General features: G+C 32.7%; 1 long non-coding RNA gene across 1 annotated transcript; it reads right to left on the reverse strand.

Annotated features, from left to right (window-relative positions):
* Positions 1-8,131: 8,131 nt before the first annotated feature.
* On the reverse strand, positions 8,132-15,888 carry LOC145956739 (uncharacterized). The gene is made up of 2 exons (XR_014432978.1): positions 15,093-15,888; positions 8,132-14,130 (listed from the first exon to the last, which is right to left on the reverse strand). It is a non-coding gene; the product is annotated as an uncharacterized LOC145956739 (long non-coding RNA).
* Positions 15,889-15,916: the final 28 nt, after the last annotated feature.

Consider the following 15,916-nt stretch of genomic DNA (forward strand, 5'->3'; position numbering starts at 1 on the left):
AGTTAGTGGAGCTTAAGAAACACATGGAAGACTTGTTGGAGAATAGGTTTGTGAGGCCTAGTGTATCACCTTGGGGAGCACCCGTACTCTTAGTTAAGAAGAAGGATAGTAGCATGAGATTGTGTGTAGATTATCGCCAGTTGAATAAAGTAACTATTAAGAATAAATATTCATTGCCTAGGTTAGATGATCTTATGGACCAGTTGGTGGGTGCTTGTGTATTTAGTAAAATTGATCTTAGATCGGGGTACCATCAGATTAGGGTTAAGGGTGAGGATGTACCTAAGACAACATTTAGGACTCGTTATGGACACTATGAGTATCTAGTAATGCCTTTTGGTGTGACGAATGCTCCTGCAATTTTTATGGATTACATGAACTGAAATTTTTTATCCGTACTTGGATAAATTTGTAGTTGTCTTCATAGATGACATACTAGTTTATTCCAAGACTAAAGAGGAACATGAGGAACACTTAAAGGTAGTACTTCAAACCCTCAAGGAGAGACAACTTTATGCCAAGTTGTCTAAGTGTGACTTTTGACTAGAGGAGGTGAGTTTCTTAGAACATGTGATTTCAAGTGGGGGTATAGCAGTAGATCCATCTAAAGTTGAGGCGGTGCTTAAGTGGGAGACACCTAAGTCTGTTAGTTAGATTAGGAGCTTCCTTGGATTGGCTGGATACTACAGAAGATTCATAGAGGGATTCTCTAAGTTAGCATTACCCTTGACAAGTTTAACTAGGAAAGGAGTTGTGTTGTTATGGGATAGTAAATGTGAGAATAGTTTCCGAACTCTTAAGGAGAAGTTGAATAATGCACCTGTTTTAGTGTTGCCTGACCTTAGTAAGCCTTTTGTGGTATAGGTTAATGTTTCTAAGATAGGTTTGGGTGGAGTTTTGACGCAAGAAGGAAAGGTTGTAGCTTGTGATTCTAGGCAATTAAAAACTCATTGGAGGAATTACCCTATCTATGATTTTAAGTTAGCGATTATAATATTTAGAGTCACTGCCTATATGATTTTAAGCTTGAGGTACTTATTGATCATTAGAGCCTTAATTATCTGTTGACTGAAGGAGCTAATTTTGTGACAAAAGAGAGTTTAATTTATAGAGGACTAATATTTCAAACTTAGTTGTTAATTGAGTAAAGCCATTGTGATGACTGATGTTTTGTGTAGGAAACCTTTATATTTATCTTCCCTTATGATTAGAGAGATGAATCCTTTTGGCTCAAATTAAAGACTTAAGTTGGGCTTATAAGGTTACCTTTAGTAGTGTGAGACTAAGTATGACTTGAGTAACGAAGGAATTGTTGAAGGAAATTGGAGAAACATAATTAGTTGATTCATTTTGGTGACAAGATATAAGGCTATAGGATGAGGTGATGGATAAGAGTTTGATTTGGGTGTAGATGGAGTGGTGAAATTAGAGATCTGATATGAATACCGAGTGTACTTACGCTTAGGTGCTTGATCTTTAGAAATGATCATAGAAGTAAAACCAATATTGTGGCAGATGCCTTGATTATGATGACCTCTGATAAATCATTTTTGATGATTTAAGGGTTGGATTTGATCGAAGAATTTAAGACTTATGCTTGGTGTGTGAGATTATCCTTAGGAGCATTGAATTGATTATGTTGAAAGTGACTAGTGACTTAGTGGATGAGATTAGAGAAGCCTAGGAGTCAGATCCTTTCTTAGGGAACCAAGTGGAGAAGATTGGTAGAAGTATAGATAACCATTTCTGAGTAGAAATCGACGTTGTTTTGAGGTGCAAGAACAAACTTGGGTGCTTAGTGACCTTGAATTAAGAAAGATGATTTTATAGGAAGGACATAACAGTACTCTTAACATATATTTAGGAGTTAATGAGATGTATCAGGACCTTAGGGGGATGTATCAGAGTGGTGCAACGGAAGCATGGTGGCCTAAGGTGAAGAGAGGAGTAGAGAAATTGTATACTCGTGTTTTGTATGCTAGAAGTCTTTAAGAATTTTTGTAGCACTTAGACGTCCTATTTTGGAAGTAAGATGATGAGTGGATAGGCTCGCCAAGTTTACTTATCTTACCCTTAGACATTCCTTGGTGAAATTGATAGAGTTGTACATGAATAAAGTAGTGAGGTTGCATAAGAATTAGAAAGTAAGAAGCGAGGAGTCTACCATTGCAAAAATTTCGGGGATGAAATTTCATAAAGGAGGGGAGTATTGTAACAGCCCAATTTTTCGCTGGGCCAAGGGCCCAATTCGTTGTCCGGAACGGGCCGTTTCAAAAGTGAAACGGGCTGTTCCGGAATAAGGAAATGCTTAGAAAATGAAGTGCGAGAACGGGCCGTTCCAATTGGAGAACGGGCCGTTCTGGATTGGAGAACAGGCCGTTCTGGTTTGGAGAACGGGCCGTTCTGGAGGGAGAACGGCCGTTCTGGAAACAGAACGGGTCGTTCTGCTGAGTTTGAGAACGGGCCGTTCCGATTTTAGAACGGGTCGTTCCAGTTGAGAAATTTGCGTAGGTTTGAAGGGTCCAGAACGGGCGTTCCAATTTTGGAATGGGCCATTCCGGTAGGTGAGCCTGAAATCCTATAAATAGTGCCCCTCACCTGTCATTTTCACACATCTCTCATTCTCTCTTCCTATTATTTTCTGTTCTCTCTTCTTTCCCTCTTCTTCTGCACTCTCTGAAGACCGAGAGGAACTCAGCGGAGGAGATCAACCAGATCCTTAGTTTCAACTACTGTTTATACAGGTACGGGGGAAAAGGGGATTATTTATATGTGGAGTTACATAAGGGAATTGGGTAGAGGAAGAACCCTTAGGATTACGAGTAATTTTATAATTATTTATGTTTGAAGAATTATTGGCATTATTTGATTCTGTATATATTTAGGACTACAAATATATGATTTGTTTATAAAAGTGATGCTCTGGGAAAGAGAACGAAATTATAGAAAAGTGCTTGTAAGTTAGGTTTTGGAAAAATTGGATCATTTCTGTTTGAGGAATTAATTATACCATTAGATTCCGTATGTGTTGAGGATTAGAAATATATATTTAATTTGTAAGAATGATGATCTGGGAGAGAGAACGAAATTGTAGAAAAGTGCCTGTGAGCTAGGTTTTGGAACAATTGGGGGTTTTACAGTTTATGTTGAATTTATATTAAATTGCTAATTCTATTGATTATTATATTAGTTAATGAATGTTATTGTTATATTATTTGATAAAATTGATAATCTAGATGAGGATTCATGGTGAATTATTTGAGGGGTATGTGAACCACCATTTTGTGTGCATTGTGTATGTATTGTGGAATTGATATGTGGATGTGGATGTGGATGTGGATGTGGATGTGGATGTGGATGTGGATGTGGATGTGAATATGGATGTGGATGTGAATGAGAATGTGATTGTGGTTTCTCACACTTGTGACCAGGGGTGGCACGACCCTAGGCAAGAAATGCTACAGGCGTGACCTTGGCATAGTATGGGATGGGTGATTCCTCATGCTTATGTCGGGGTGGCACGACCTCGAGCAAGAGATATTGCAGGCGTGACCTTGGCAGAGTGTAGGATGTGTGATTTCTCATGCTTATGTCGGGGGTGGCACGACCTTGGGCAAGAGATGCTACAGGCGTGACCTTGGCATATGGTGGGATGTGTGAGACAATTAATGCTTATGTCGGGGGTGGCACGACCTTGAGCAAGAGATGCTACAGGCGTGACCTTGGCATAGGGTTAATTGTAAGATTTGTGATGGATTGGTGTGATTGCGAATTGTGATGTGATGATGATGCATGATTGATAGAGTTATGATATATTGAAATGTTTATGAATATTTTATAATGAGATGATATGTTGCGTTTTTCCTTGTGTGCTTTACATATAAATGTTTTCTTTTCTCACCGTACAATTTGTGGATGTTTTAGGTGAGGAAGATCCGGCTATGAGTGGCATCTAGAATGCCAACAGTTGAGTTGTGGGTATGCTCTGATATTGTGACATCGGGGCAGAGGACTTCTAGGACATGAACTTTATTTGTAAATGGAACTGTACTATTATTTTGAAAACATTTTGTAACCTCTTATATTTTATTTTCCAAGTTTCTTTTTCAAAATATTTTGGATATCGAAGAATATTTCTAAAGGTAAAAATGTGAACCCTTTTACCGACGTTGAAAAATTTATTTCCTTAGTTTATTTATACAATACATGTGTTGGGGTAGTAAGGGTGTCACACTTATTACACTAAAATGAGAAACAAATAACTATTATTTCCAAAGTCAATAAATTTAAATATTATTAACTGTATGAATTAATTTGCTAACCTTAGGGTATATGAAATGCAATGACTTTGATGATCTGCCTCTTCCACTTAAAATATTAGCTCTAGACACGATTCTAATTAATTGAAATAAAAACAAATGTTAGCCAATATATATAATTACAGTTTTAAAACATAATGAAAAAATTTAGTTACTCTTGTAATTGGCATTTAATTTCGTGGCTTGGTTTTCGATGTAGTGAACAAAACCACACCACGGTGTATTCCTTAGAAATGATTACCATTAACTGCCAACGGGACCTACATTGTATGACAAACAAATTAGGTATAAAATTACCATGATTAAAAAACCAATTAAAAAACTAACCCGTCAATGTATGGAGCCATGTATATATCTCTTGTGAGTCACTCATCCATGTTTGCATATATTGCTGGATCTGGACCTGAGTGTTTCTTGATTTTTGGATGGATTGAGGCTCAATAAATCCATATACTTGTGCTTGTGCTTGATCCACACTCAATTTGTCCATGTACCTAACACAAATAATTATTATAAGTTAAATGTAATTCACTACAAGAAAATTCGCTATTACAGACGGCCAAAATCCGTGGGAAATGCCAAAAATCCGTGGGTAATAGTGCATTTCCGACGGATGTCCGTCGGTAAATTGCTCGTTTGAAATATTTACCGACGAATTTTTATCCGTGGTAACTTTCCGACAGATTTTCCCACGGATTTATCCGTGGGTAAAATTACCCACGGATTTACCCACGGATATATCCGTGGGAAATTTCCCACGGATTTATCTGTGGGAAATTACCCTCAAGGAATTTTTCGTCGAAAATTATAATTTTTTTAATGTTAATAAATTTATTAATGTAACAACCCTCATATTTGGCCTCTCAAGAGTTCTATTTCACGATATTTCATTGTTTAGCGAGTTTTATCCTTACTTGTGCAATTTCTGGGAAACTTCCCAAAAGGTCACCCATCCCAGTACTACTTCAGCTCAAGCACACTTAACTGTGAAGTTCTCATGAGTAAGCTACCGAAATGTATATGTATGTTGTCAGTATAACTTGTACAAATTAATTCATTTAAGTCATCTTCAAATATACAATCTCAAATTTGTACTATAATAATAATATATAATAATTTTATATTACAAATAATAATAATAATAATATATTTAATTATTATTTATTTATATCTACTTACTTTTATAAGTAATATCTACTTATTTTTATTTATAATTATAATTTAAATTATTTAATTTTATAATTTATAATGATAATATAATTTATAAAATTATAAAGATTTATTTATTACATACTTATAAATTAAATTTTAATATTTTAAATAAATTATTAATTTAATATATTTATTTACCTTAAATCAAACATATAAAATTCAAAAAAAATATTTATCCTGGTTTTTTTTTCTTCTAATTATCAACTATTAATAAAATACTATCTTAAAATCTTATCTAATTATATATAATATTCTCATATCAAATTTAAAACCAGATATTAGTTATACAAAAATATTAAGATCATATAGTAAATTGTCAATAAGATTCTAGTTAAATAATTTAAAATAATTAATGTTTCAATTATATTGTTAATTAGCAAATAATTTATTTCAAAACTAATTAATTTTTTATATTAATTATTAGTAAAATTTAATAACTTTTAATTTAACAATTAATTGGATTGATAAAATTCAACACACACCATGAGGTAATGAGCGGAATAACTTTACCAAGAGTTATTTTGTAATTTATCTTAAATCAAACATATAAAATTCAAAAAATGTATTTATCCTTGTTTTATTTTTTAATTATCAACCATTAATAAAATACTAACTTAAAATCTTATCTAATAATATCATAATATTTTCATATCAAATTTAAAATCAGTTCTTACATTTTTCGACAAATATAAATTTGTCTGAAATATTTCATCAATAATATAGCTTTTCCTACAAAAATTTTCCAACAGATTTAATTTTGTTTTATAAGAAATTATCTTCGATTAATATAACATTTTGTATATATGATTTAAGAGTAAAAGATTTTTAATTTAACGGTTGAATTTATAAAATTCACATTTAATATAAAGTTATACGTCATCTTGTAAGTGATTTTGTCTAAAAAATAATAGATAATCATACCCTTAACTGATTTTTCTTTTATATATTCTAATTTTTTTGTAATAATATGGTTATATATTTAAATAGTTTAATTTTAATAATTTTTTAAGTATGTTTTTGTCTTTTCACTTAAAATATTTGAATTTCTATATTTTAATTTAAATTATTTTTTAAGTATATTTTTGTCTTTTTGTCTTAAATTTTTGAATTTCTATATTGTAATTTTAATAAATTTTTATTTCTATTATTTATTAATTCTTTTATTTTTTAATGTTTTATAACATTATTAAAATTTTATAATTTTAATCTCTCTAATTTTATCTTACTTTTTATTTTATAAATATAATTTGGATTATTCATTTTATAATTAAATTAATTTTTAAATTTTTATGAGTTTACATTATAAAAATGTATTGAAACCCATCAATCTTTATGAATGAACTTGTTTTGATTTACATAATTATAATTGATTTAATATCTTTAAATAGGATAATTATTTAATACAATTTTGAATTAAAAAAACAATTCCCAGAATTACCCACGGATTAGTCCGTGGGAAATTACCCACGGATAAATCCGTGGGAAATTCTGTGAAATTTTTTTTAATTCAAAATTATATTAAATAATTATCCTATTTAAAGATATTAAATCAATTATAATTATGTAAATCAAAACAAGTTCATTCATACAAAATAAAATATCATACATAACAAATAAAGTTTAGGAGTTCGAATTTAAAAATAACATATAGTACGATCAGTAGAATTATAACATAATGTCTAATAATCAGAATATTCATGTTTTTGCTATCTAATAATCAAAGATTGAGGGGTTTTAATACATTCTTAGAATGTAAACTCATAAAAAATTTACAAAAATTAATTTAATTATAAAATGAATAATCCAAATTATATTTATAAAATAAAAAGTAAGATAAAATTATAAATAAAATTATAAAATTTTAATAATGTTATAAAACATTAAAAAAAAAGAATTAATAAATAATAGAAATAACAAATTATTAAAATTAAAATATAGAAATTCAAAAATTTAAGACAAAAAGACAAAAATATACTTAAAAAATAATTCAAATTAAAATATAGAAATTCAAATATTTTAAGTGAAAAGACAAAAATATACTTAAAAAATTATTAATATTAAACTATTTAAATATATAATCATATTATTACAAATGAAATTAGAATATATAAAATTAAAATCAGTTAAGGGTATGATTATCTATTATTTTTTAGATAAAATTAGTTACAAGATGACGTATATTTCCCTTTATCTATTACTATAGATAATCGAACAACTATATATTTAACTATTTTTCTTCCATTCATTTTCTCTGTCTTTATATATCTCTACTTTCTATATATAGATTCATTGAAGTTTTAAATACTCATATTTATATTTGTTACTTTGTATTTTACTGATTTACTTAAATATAAAATTTAGAAATCAATAAAATGTAAATTTAAGAAATTACTACAACTTAAAGAGAGATTTTTAAATTAATCAGTTATTAGGAACAAAAATAATTATTTAGTGTAATTATTTTAACTTTAATGTTTTAATTTTTAAATAAAGAAGATTTAATCTAGAAAAAATTCCATTAACTCCTACTTGAAGTTTTTCTCAATAACGTCATACGTATATTGTGACACCCTCTACCCCGCATATCATAAATCAATAAATTTAAATAATATAACTTTAATAATCAAACATGTTTAAAGAGTATCACATTTTTAACAAACATAATCAGCGGAAATTACAAAGAAATAAATCTCAAAGTTTTCAAAGTAATTTAAAATAACATTAACAACCTAATCTAATCTTATCTATACCCCGATGTCACATGTCCTATCAGAGCATAGCCCATAAAGAAGCCTAAGCTTCACCACCAACATCCTCAGCCTCATGCTGATAATCACCTGTATAACGGTTAAAGAAAAACAACACAAAGAAAAAGGGAGTGAGAAAACATCTCACTCGGCTCACAGTGTAGGAATATATATACTAGATAGCCAAACACAAACAAAACATATATAACATAGATTAACAATATCACATCTTACTCATTCAAGGCATATCCATTTGTCATATAATATCAAAAGACACATGTATGGACACGGACTACATTTTATCATGCATGTGGCGCCAGTCACTTATCACGTAGTATATTGCCGCTAGCAATACACAAAGAGTAGTCTAGGAGTACATGCCGGGACACAACCTCTGCGCACTCTCACTAGAAGGACATACTACTAGAGTCTCGTCGGGATAGCTAAGCCGCGCAAGATACATCCCATGCACACAATGGGCGAGACTGGGACTTCCAAACCGAGCCATCCCCAAGGACTGATCCCCACAGCTTTTACACTAGGGGGCCTTCTCTGGCGGCGTATTCCATATCGTACCCTTATCACTTTATGCAAATGATGCATGTCAAACAAGACTCTATGTATTCTCATATCACTTTATCACTTTCCATGGTCATTTCTCTTTATCACATTTCATATCTCATTGTCATATTATCACATTATCTATCTCATGGTCAATCATATCTCATGGTCATTTCACATCATATTTCATCATCACATCATATCATTAGAAACATCATTTCATATCTCATGTCTCAATCATATTTCATATTATCTCATGGTCATTTCACATCATCATATTTCATCATCACATCATATCATATTATCATCATATCATATCATCACATTCACATTCATAATCTCAACAGAATTTCTATTCATACACACATATTAACCAAGCAATTAGAACATACAAACAATATAACATACAACAAACACAGGATTGGGGGCCAATCCCACTACCCAGCATACAATCCCACACCCAGAGCGAGATTTCTCACTCCCCCCCTTACCTGGATAACAGGCACTGAAACTAAAGAAGAGCTTCCTCCTCTAGGCTCCTTCTACTAGGGTAGAACCACCTCCTATGGATTCCTCTAGGTCTTCAAAGAGAAGAAGAGGAGAAGAAGAGAGTATAAGAGAAGAGAGAATGAGAATTGAGGGATGGTTTGCAATGGAGAAGTGAAGGCCTATTTATAGCCTCCATAACACATTAAAATAATGGAAAATAATGGAAAAATCTTAGACAAAACGAAATGGGATGAGTTGGTGTTGTTAGTGGGATGAGTTGGATGCCATATTCTTTTCCGCACCGATTTTTGACCACCGAATTTGACCTTCTAGACGGCCGAATTTGTGAATGGTTACTTCATGAAAGTTGTAGGGTTTTCTTGTATCTTTCCATAGCCACCAAGTTTGCATTATTTGAACAATCACAGCCCAATTTATTCCCTAAACACCGAGGCTTGCCAATCAGCCCAGCGAGAAACAATTGTATCAATCAAATTCCAATTTGTGACCTTCTATACGACCGAATTTGCAAATGGCTATTTCTTACAAAGTTGTACGTTTTTCTCTTATCTTTCCATTGACACCAATTTTGCATCATTTGGACCACCACAGCCCAAGTTATACCCCAAAAACCGATACTTGTCAGTCAGCCCAGCGAGAAATGGTTCTTAAAAAATTCACAACTATCTAATTAGGTCCAACAACACACATATCTTTCTAAGCATAAATGGAGTGTAAATTATCTACAATTGAAGTAAAATATAACCACCAATTTATGACCAAATACCACATAATAATAATAATAATAATAACCATTTTGAAAACTAGGGTGTTACAATTCTCCCCTCCTTTAAGAAATTTCGTCCTCGAAATTTACCTGAAAACAGGAATGGATAATCTTCTCTCCCCTTGCTTTCTAGTTTCCATATAGCGCCTTCTTCAAAGTTTCCTCCCCAAATAGCCTTGACTAAAAGAATTTCCTTACCTCTTAGTTTCTTTACCCTCTTATCCTCAATCCTCAAAGGTATAGTCTCATAGGTGAGGTTATCCTTTAACTGAATGTTGTCGGATTCCACAATATGAGATGAATGTATTTTCTAGGTTGAGAAACATGAAAGACATCATGAAGATTTGATAGGGATGGAGGTAACGCAATTTGGAAAGCTACATCACCAATTCTCTTAAGGATCTGGTAGGGACCAATGAATCGTAGAGTAAGCTTGCGAGATTTAAGTGCTCTACCAATTTCAGTCCAAGGAGTTACTTTAAGGAATACATGATCTCCTTCTTTAAACTCAAGGTCTTTCCTTCTTTTATCATGGTAGCTCTTCTGCCTACTCTGTGATGCTCTCATTTTCTTTTGGATTGTCCTAACCTTTTCAGTAGTTTGTTGAACTATTTCAATTCCTAATATGGCACTCTCTCCAGATTCTGCCCAACACAAAGGTGTTCTACATCTCCTACCATACAAAGCCTCATAGGGTGCCATCCCAAAATCTAGAGGTGAACCTAGGATCTCTATCCGAAACTATACTAGTAGGAACCCCATGCAACCTTACAATCTCACCTATGTACAACTTGGTTAACCTTTCCAAAGGGTATCTAATGTTAATGGGAATAAAATGGGCAGACTTAGTTAATCTATCCACAATGACCCATATAATCATCCAAGTTCTTCCATGTCCTAGGTAATCCTACTACAAAATCCATCGAGATGCTATCTCATTTCCACACAGGCACATCTAAAGGTTGCAGTAAACCTGAAGGTTTCTGATGTTCTCCCTTAGCCTTCTAACATACTAAGCAAGCATACACAAATTCTTCTATCTTAGGCCACTGGAATATTTTCCTAAGGTCTTGGTACATCTTAGTGGCTCTTAAATGGATGCTAAGAGTACTCTTGTGTCCTCCCTTTAAGATCATCTTTCTAATTTCAAGATTACTAAGCACCCAAATTTATTCTTGCACCTCAAAACAACATCAATTCCAATTTTTTTTTTTTATTATAAATTTTAATCATATTCCTACTAATCTTTTCCACTTGGTTCACTAGAAAAGATTCTAATCTCATCCATTAATTCACTAGTTATTTTCAACCATAGTCAATTCAATGTTCCTAAAGGTAGTCTCACACATCAATCATAAGTCCCTAAATTCTCCAATCAAATCCAATCCTTAAATATATTAGTGATCATCGTAATCAAGGCATCTGTCATAATATTGATATTACTTCTATGATCATCTGTAAAGATCAAGCACCTAAGCATGTTATACATATCAAATCACTAATTTTACTGCTCCATCTTCAACCAATTCAAACCCCTATCCATCACCTTATTCTATAGTCTCATATCTTGTTACCAATATGAATCAACTAATTGTATTTCTCCAATTTATCTCAATGGTCCACTTGTTACTCGAGTCACACCTAGTTTTTCACCACTAGGAGTAATCTCACAAGTCAGACTTAAATCCCTAAAAAGATCCTTCTTTCTAATCATAAGGAAAAATATAAAGGTTTCCTACTCAAAACATTGGTTACCACAATGGCTTTGGCCAAATAACCAGTAAGATCAAAATCTTATTCCTTAAAAATTTCTAACTATCTCTTTTGGTCAATAGATATTTAAAACTCTTATGATCGCTAAATACCTCAAGCTTAGAATCATATAGGTAATGTCTTCAAATCAAGGTCATGGGTAAGGTAATTCCTTCTCATAAATTCTCAATTTTCTAGAATCATAAGCTACTTATCTGTTCCTTCTTGCATCCACACTCTATCCAATCTTATCTTAGAAACATAACTATGTTCCACAAAAGACTTACTAAAATCTAGTAGTATTAACACTAGTCAATCTTGCCTTAAGAGTTGGAACTACTCTCATACTTACTATCCCACATAAAGACAATACTCCTCTTAGTGAATGTAGTTAAGGGCAAAGCTATCTTAGAAATTCCTTCAATAAATCTCCAATAATAATAAGCTAACATCATAAAACTCTTATCTTCACTAATTGGCTTAGATATCTCCCCACTTAAATACAACTTCTACCTGAGACATATCCATGTTTACCTTAACTGGAATTTACAAGAACTAGAAAACTTATCTTATACAATAAAAATAATAAATAAATCAATCAATCAATCAATAAATAAGATAAAATAAAATAGTAATACTTAACATACAACCGTCTTGAATATATCTCCACCTTCAACTACAATATGATCATATCACACCCTAAGATCAATCTCACTAACCACACGACATTCACCAATTGATCCCTAAGGTAATCTATCCACATATCAACATACATGCTTACTAAATCATATTAGAATACCATCTTTAAACCTTCAAATATACCATCGATAAGCATGTACATGAACAAACTTTATCACATAGCATTATACAACCTTTAAACAACCTCTCAATCCTTATGCAAACACCCCAAAACAAAATCAATTCTTATCCTTGCATTGCCTAATGATTCAAAAATATCATGAAACCATACATATCCCTTCAACAATGTTTAAAGAAAATGATACCTAGAGAGTTATACTTATTCAAATGATCTCAAACCTATCTCAAAATAAAGATAAGAGAATAAGCTACAACTCCTACGAAGACATAGAATTCTAAAAAGATCATCTTCTTAGCTACAAATTTCAAAAACCGCAGCAGATATATTCAGCGCTTATAACTAGACCTTTGATCACCAAAGTAGCTATAACTAGAGTTCTATACCTCCGTTTTACCTGATTCCAGTTCCATTAGAAAGATAACGTCCAAAGCTACTACTTTTGTGAAGACCATAAAATCTGATTCTGTCAATATGATACTCATACAGGCACAACAAAATTTTAACGAAAATAATCCCCATATTATACAGCAATAGTGTACTAACATTTCACAAAATACCTCAACCATTCCAAACTCACTCCTTTCCACCTTAAACTCATATTCAAGCTTTCCATTACAATCCTAGACCAAAACAGCTCACATATTTAGTGCAAAGGACTTAGAGAATAATATTCACATATTGCCTAAACCATAAAAGTTAACATGAAGCACCAATACTCAAGGAACGTTTCAACCTCTCATCAAAATATCAAAACTCCAATTCTCAGATACAACCTCCTTGGATTCAATCGCTACTACTATAGATTCCTAAATTTCATTAATCGTAAACTTTTGACAAATTAATGTCTCTCCTAATTCTAAGGTCTCAATAGGCTTTATCCGTACTATTGGTACATAAGCTCACCATACGAGTGATACTACTCAACCACTACTTCTTACGTAAGCAAGAAGTATCAAACAAATAAGCAATTATGAAAAGAGCAATCAAAAATAGCATCATCAAATTATATCATGTCTATCAAACAAATCCTGAGAACACAATGCACACAACATAATCAATCATCATATTAGCACATCAATCAACTCATCACATTATTAATCTACCAAACAAGCATAGTAGACTCATAACTCACGGTCGATTAGATCAACCAGGCTCTGATACCACTAAATGTGACACCCTCTACCCCGCATATCATAAATCAATAAATTTAAATAATATAACTTTAATAATCAAACATGTTTAAAGAGTATCACATTTTTAACAAACATAATCAGCGGAAATTACAAAGAAATAAATCTCAAAGTTTTCAAAGTAATTTAAAATAACATTAACAACCTAATCTAATCTTATCTATACCCCGATGTCACATGTCCTATCAGAGCATAGCCCATAAAGAAGCCTAAGCTTCACCACCAACATCCTCAGCCTCATGCTGATAATCACCTGTATAACGGTTAAAGAAAAACAACACAAAGAAAAAGGGAGTGAGAAAACATCTCACTCGGCTCACAGTGTAGGAATATATATACTAGATAGCCAAACACAAACAAAACATATATAACATAGATTAACAATATCACATCTTACTCATTCAAGGCATATCCATTTGTCATATAATATCAAAAGACACATGTATGGACACGGACTACATTTTATCATGCATGTGGCGCCAGTCACTTATCACGTAGTATATTGCCGCTAGCAATACACAAAGAGTAGTCTAGGAGTACATGCCGGGACACAACCTCTGCGCACTCTCACTAGAAGGACATACTACCAGAGTCTCGTCGGGATAGCTAAGCCGCGCAAGATACATCCCATGCACACAATGGGCGAGACTGGGACTTCCAAACCGAGCCATCCCCAAGGACTGATCCCCACAGCTTTTACACTAGGGGGCCTTCTCTGGCGGCGTATTCCATATCGTACCCTTATCACTTTATGCAAATGATGCATGTCAAACAAGACTCTATGTATTCTCATATCACTTTATCACTTTCCATGGTCATTTCTCTTTATCACATTTCATATCTCATTGTCATATTATCACATTATCTATCTCATGGTCAATCATATCTCATGGTCATTTCACATCATATTTCATCATCACATCATATCATTAGAAACATCATTTCATATCTCATGTCTCAATCATATTTCATATTATCTCATGGTCATTTCACATCATCATATTTCATCATCACATCATATCATATTATCATCATATCATATCATCACATTCACATTCATAATCTCAACAGAATTTCTATTCATACACACATATTAACCAAGCAATTAGAACATACAAACAATATAACATACAACAAACACAGGATTGGGGGCCAATCCCACTACCCAGCATACAATCCCACACCCAGAGCGAGATTTCTCACTCCCCCCCTTACCTGGATAACAGGCACTGAAACTAAAGAAGAGCTTCCTCCTCTAGGCTCCTTCTACTAGGGTAGAACCACCTCCTATGGATTCCTCTAGGTCTTCAAAGAGAAGAAGAGGAGAAGAAGAGAGTATAAGAGAAGAGAGAATGAGAATTGAGGGATGGTTTGCAATGGAGAAGTGAAGGCCTATTTATAGCCTCCATAACACATTAAAATAATGGAAAATAATGGAAAAATCTTAGACAAAACGAAATGGGATGAGTTGGTGTTGTTAGTGGGATGAGTTGGATGCCATATTCTTTTCCGCACCGATTTTTGACCACCGAATTTGACCTTCTAGACGGCCGAATTTGTGAATGGTTACTTCATGAAAGTTGTAGGGTTTTCTTGTATCTTTCCATAGCCACCAAGTTTGCATTATTTGAACAATCACAGCCCAATTTATTCCCTAAACACCGAGGCTTGCCAATCAGCCCAGCGAGAAACAATTGTATCAATCAAATTCCAATTTTTGACCTTCTATACGACCGAATTTGCAAATGGCTATTTCTTACAAAGTTGTACGTTTTTCTCTTATCTTTCCATTGACACCAATTTTGCATCATTTGGACCACCACAGCCCAAGTTATACCCCAAAAACCGATACTTGTCAGTCAGCCCAGCGAGAAATGGTTCTTAAAAAATTCACAACTATCTAATTAGGTCCAACAACACACATATCTTTCTAAGCATAAATGGAGTGTAAATTATCTACAATTGAAGTAAAATATAACCACCAATTTATGACCAAATACCACATAATAATAATAATAATAATAACCATTTTGAAAACT

This window comes from Cajanus cajan, chromosome 4 (genome assembly GCF_000230855.2).
Source record: "Cajanus cajan strain Asha chromosome 4, NIPB_CcT2T_4, whole genome shotgun sequence".
NCBI lineage: Eukaryota > Viridiplantae > Streptophyta > Magnoliopsida > Fabales > Fabaceae > Cajanus > Cajanus cajan.